Source organism: Macaca mulatta, chromosome 9 (assembly GCF_049350105.2).
Source record: "Macaca mulatta isolate MMU2019108-1 chromosome 9, T2T-MMU8v2.0, whole genome shotgun sequence".
NCBI classification, from domain to species: Eukaryota; Metazoa; Chordata; class Mammalia; order Primates; family Cercopithecidae; genus Macaca; species Macaca mulatta.
The window spans coordinates 28,881,655-28,887,257 of NC_133414.1; the positions used below are offsets into that span (position 1 = coordinate 28,881,655).

At 43.3% G+C, this 5,603-nt stretch overlaps 1 long non-coding RNA gene across 1 annotated transcript; it reads left to right on the forward strand.

The window, feature by feature from the left end:
• The first annotated feature begins 417 nt into the window (after positions 1-417).
• On the forward strand, positions 418-5,179 carry LOC144331385 (uncharacterized). Its single transcript, XR_013398485.1, has 2 exons — positions 418-606; positions 2,664-5,179. It is a non-coding gene; the product is annotated as an uncharacterized LOC144331385 (long non-coding RNA).
• The last annotated feature ends 424 nt before the right edge of the window (positions 5,180-5,603 follow it).

The window sequence follows — 5,603 nt, forward strand, 5'->3', positions numbered from 1 at the left end:
CAGAGAATTCAAGTGAATATATAAAAATGTGTTTCTAAATAAAAGCTGGCAAGCAGAGTGTCAGCCTGGAAATAACCTTTTCAAGACATTTCAGGAAAACAAGAGCACTTCATTATTTGGAGTTTAAAAAGATAACACTTGATGGCTGATCTGGCTGGGATCGTGGTATTGGCTCAGCAAGTGTGAAATTGCATTGATTTTGCAAAACAGAAAAACTGACGTGACTTTCACGAACAACTCATCCAAACAGACATGGGAAGATATGAGACCCTTGTGTATTCTTCTGCTAACACACTACTGCTGCTTCTTGGCCACGCCTCTTCCTTACCCGTCTGACATGGTTTGGCTGTGTCCCCACCCAAATCTCATCTTGAATTTCCACTTGTCATGGGAGGGACCCAGTAGGAGGTAATTGAATCATGGTGGCAGATCTTTCCTGTGCTGTTGTCGTGATAGTGAATAAGTCTCACAGGATCTGATGGTTTTATAAGCTGGAGTTGCCCTGCACAAGCTCTCTCTCTTTGCCTGCCGCCAACCATGTGAGACATGACTTGCTCCCGCTTGCCCTCCACCATGATTGTGAGGCCTCCCCAGCCACGTGGAACTGTGAGTCCAATAAATTTCTTTTTCTGTGTAAATTACTCAGTCTTGGGTATGTCTTTATCAGCAGCATGAGAACAGACTAATAGCATGAGAACAGACCTATTTTCCCACATGTGGTTATGATGAGATAGACCCTGCACTTGACCATGTCTTCAAAATTAGGCAAGGAGAGAAGTCAGTCTGATGGGAAGAGTAATGGTAGAACTTGGCATTGGCCTAAGCCCTGAGTGTCCTGCAGGTAGCATAGGAGTTTGCCCTGCAGAGAGGGGTGACATGAGGAACTTGAGCATCATCTAGAAATCCAGGCATATACTGGAACATGGGCCGGATTCTTGACTCCTCCATTTCTGCCTCCCTTTCTCAGGCCAATCTCCATTTACTGCATTTTTGGTGTGTGGACCAGATTCTTGGGGTTCAGGATGGTGGTGGTAGTGATGGACCTAGAACCTGGCCTTTTTCACTGGAGAGCAGGTGGAATATTTTTAATATTTTTTTTTTGCCAGAAAAATTGTAAGAGAAAATAAATAATTTAAGTGTAAATTTAATTATAAAATTTAGAATCAAACATAATTATAAATTTAATTATTAAATTAAGAATTAAACATAATTCTAAATTTTAAACCAAACCGATGTATATTATGGAATAGGAGATTAAATAGACATAATGTTTAAGGGCAAGGTGTGGTGGCTCATGCCTGTAATTCCAGCACTTTGGGAGGCCAAGACAGGAGAATTACTTGGATCAGGAGGTCAAGACCAGCCTGTGCAACATAGCAAGACCCCATCTCTACAAAAATTAAAGAAGTTAATTGGTCATAGTGATGTGTGCCTGTAGTTCCAGCTACTCAGAAGGCTGAGGTGGGAGGATCCCTTGGCCCCAGGAGTTTGAGGCTTCAGTGAGCTATGATTGTGCCATACACTCTAGCCTAGGCAACAGAGCAAGACTCTGTCTCTAAAAACAACAACAACAACAAAAAGACACAACATTTATCAGAGAGTCTAAGCCTGCAGTGAACAGACTGCCTTCCCAGAGGTCACTGTCACTCACCTCCAGGTGTCAGAATACTTTGGTGGATAACTTTGCGAAGCAATGGTCTATAGCACTTTCTATGGCTGTTCCCCCAACCCCTACCTGCTAGCTGAACAGGGTTAAAATAAATTTCCTTGCTGGAGAAAATGACACAATTTCTTTGGTAAATTCATCCTTGTGAGAGGACAGCAAGTCAAACAACTCCAACTAAAGAAGTCACCTTCTTCCTCCTTCACCCCTGACATTTGCTGTCCTAAGTGATGCTCAAGCTGCAGTGGGGACACCCTCAAATGCCTGGGCCAGGGCTCCTAAGCCTGGTCTCCAGGTTCCTGAAGGATTTCTCTAACCAAAAATTTTGCATAACTTGTTCCTAAATCCCCCAAATGAAATAGTTGCCATGAAGAGCCCTTTTGAAGACCCCTGCTAACCACATCAGAAAGCTTGCTGTTGTGACTTTTCAAACCATAAACTAGAATGTCCCTAGTTTTCATTACATGGTCCCATAAGTCCCTGTCCCCATAAGTCTTTCAAATGCCAATTAAATCACGCCACTGTCCTGCTTCCTTGCACCTCTCTGATGATGTCCCATGAGCTGGAAACAAAACCCGGATTCCTTGCCATGGCCTGCATAACCGGCACGACCTGCTCCACTCTTCGTTCCAATCCCATCTCCTATCTCTCTCCCATATCCCACTAAAAGACAGTCACAGTGCTTCTTTCTCTAACCTAAATGCGCTCACTTTAGTTTAAGGAATGTGCATTGTGTGGAATGTTCTGTGGCCTCCCTCTCTGCATAGCTGGTCTGTTCCTGTCACCTCTGTCTCTATGCAAATGCCTCCCCTCAATTATGCTTCTCTGACAACTCCATGGGGTGAGGGCTCGCACCTATCCCCACCCCATCCCCCAGGGCTGCATTCAGAAGCAGATCACTCTCTTTTACTTTCTTCATGGAACTTAACAGTATCTGAAGTTTTGTTCATTTAGTATGTACTTATATATTGCCCTTCCTCTTCTCCTTTTCTAACCCCAGAATTTAAACATCATCGGAGCAAAGAAAGCCATTTCTGCCTCATCCTGTACAATCTCTGTAATGCCGGGGATAACTCCTGTTACACAGGAGCACAGTGAGCACTTGCTGAATGAACAAATGAGCGAATGAATGCATAAGCCAGACTGAGCTGGTGACTGAGAAGCAACAGTGAGCAGAAACTGTCACACACCCACCTTACTGTGACTTGCAAGCCAGTGGAGAAAGCAGAAGATCTAACGTCCACGCTCCACGGTGGTCCACAGTGACTGCTGCGGAGGAAAATCTCAGGTCGAGCAAGAGAGCTTCTAACAGGAGACTCTGGTCTAGTTGGAAGTATCCAGGCTGCTCCTCGGGGAAGTGAAGTTTGCAGATATCTGAGGCATATGAGGGAGAATTTTTCCAGATGGCAGTTTGGTATTAATTTGGTTATTAGCTCAGCTTGAAGAAGATAACACACTGAGAGAAGGAAATCAAATGGGAGTTAGCAACACCTTAGAAAACCTGCTTAGTCTCTCCCAGCGCGGTAGATTTCAGTTCCAGCGCGGTAGATTTCAGCTCCAAGCTGGAGTGCAGTGGCGCAATCTCAGCTCACTGCACGGTAGATTTCAGTTCCAGCACGGTAGATTTCAGTTTCACATCTTTTTACACTTAAATGCACTGACTTGCGGGGCGCGGTGGCTCACGCCTGTAATCCCAGCACTTTGGGAGACTGAGGCGGGCAGATCACCTGAGGTCAGGCATTTGAGACCAGCCTGGCCAACATGGTGAAACTCCATTTGTACTAAATACATAAAAATTAGCCAGGTGTGGCGGCACATGAGGCACAGTGAAACTCTGTCTCAAAAAAAAAAAAAAACTAAATTCACTGAATTTCCGCTTTCCCCCTTTTATTTCCTCATTTCTCTCCTTTTTGTTTGTCTGCAAAGCATTAAGGAATTCTCCTCATCAAACCGTTTTTTTGACCTACATTTGCTTTTCTTTCCTCCTGAGTTGGTTTGTTTCCAACATTGATACTTTAAACATTATCTTTTCCTACACGTATTAATCTTTTCTATTTGTCAAACAGCGATAATCAGAGCCGAGCCAGGCTCTGCCAGGTACATTTTTGTTTTTCCTTAAATTCTGTGTGCACTACAAAGGAAATCTCTTTATTTAAATCAGCCGCTGAGAATGGTGGCTGCAAGAGCCATTTGAAGCTTCGTAAATTCCTAGGTACCTTTTTACCTTTCTTAAAGCAGAGCTGGTGGAAAGCAGTAACATTAAGTGGAGCCTGGAAATTTAAGAGCTGCTTCAGGTTTCCCATGCTCTCACCTGGGAAAATCCATTGTTACCTGATTCGTAGGGCTCAGGGACTGCAGGGGAGGGTTTCTGTGCAGCTGTCTTTACATTAAAATGAATGAAGCATCCAGGTGACTATTCCTGCCCTCCATGCCTGGATTACCTGTACATTTCAAGGAAAGGATTTCTTGTCCAGAATCGTAGACAGACTTCTGTATGGTCCGTTAGAAAATGCCAGTTCTCTGGACCAATAGCTCAAGGTCCAGCTGCCACACTAGATGCATAAGTTATTTGTTTCTCACAGGTCTGAATTACCAACTGCCACCCTATAGTTGAGCAGAGGTGTGAGCACTGGAGCCCTGCACATAAGGCAACCTCTGTGTGCCATAGGCCAGGCGTTCCAAGCTCTCAAGTCATCGAGTGTCCCATGGGCTTTTTTTTTTTTTTTTTTTTTTGAGACGGAGTCTGGCTTGGTAGCCCAAGCTGGAGTGCAGTGGCGCAATCTCAGCTCACTGCAAGCTCCGCCTCCCGGGTTCACGCCATTCTCCTGCCTCAGCCTCCCGAGTAGCTGGGACTACAGGCGCCCGCCACCTTGCCCGGCTAAGTTTTATATTTTTAGTAGAGACGGGGTTTCACCGTGTTAGCCAGGATGGTCTCGATCTCCTGACCTAGTGATCTGCCAGCCTCGGCCTCCCAAAGTGCTGGGATTACAGGTGTGAGCCACAGCGCCTGGCAGGGATTCTTAAACAAAAAGAGCAAACGTCCCTCTTATATCCCTCTTTGGAGCCGTGGGGATGCATGCTAAGTGCTAACTCTGCCAAGGCAGAGATGTGTACAGCCTGTGCATCTTGAACAATTACCTAAATAAAACGTTGATGTGGATTTGAAAAACACAAAGTTTCAGGTCAAAGGATCGGATCCGAGAGGAAGAAATTATAACAAAGAAAAAGATCCCACTTTTGGGGGTAAGTGTGCTTAGAAGCTAAGAAGAAAACATATTCTGGATGAAAATGTTTTCTGAGATATTCTTGCAAGTAAAGATTGGTCCTTGCTTTACGTAAAAATTGAAATGGAAAGAAAAACATATTCAGGGAGACAAAAAGCTTACAACAGAGTTTTGGAAAAAGGTCTTTTTAGACTAATGCAGTTTTGGAATTGTTTTTTGGAAATTGTCTTTTAACTCTTTGATCTGAACTTGTGCTTAAAATTTTACAGAATAAAGAATCTTTTTGGTGTTGGCTGCATAGTGTCCTATTAAGAATTCAGCAATTATCTTATCAAAAGATATGATATTTGATCTAATAGAATAGAAACATTATCTTTCTTTTTATGTTTCTTCGAACTGAGAGAATCTCAATTCAATATGAAAAGCAAACTATGATGTTCATCCTTCAAGGGGCAGCCAGCTTGGTTAGCAATGGCATCTCAAATCAAGATGAAGTTATAGTCATAGCACCAGGGATAAATCCTCCAATCTTTGTTTCAGAAATTTATAACACCCTAGAAATCAGGTATTTCTGAGCTGTTCAGTTTCCATTTCTAATGGATTTTAAAAATTCCACTGAAGTTCCCCCACATGCTAGATTTCTCAATACATGTTTCTTGTTAGATGTACCCAGTATGTTTTAACTTTTGCTTGTTAAAGTTATTTACATGGCTTTA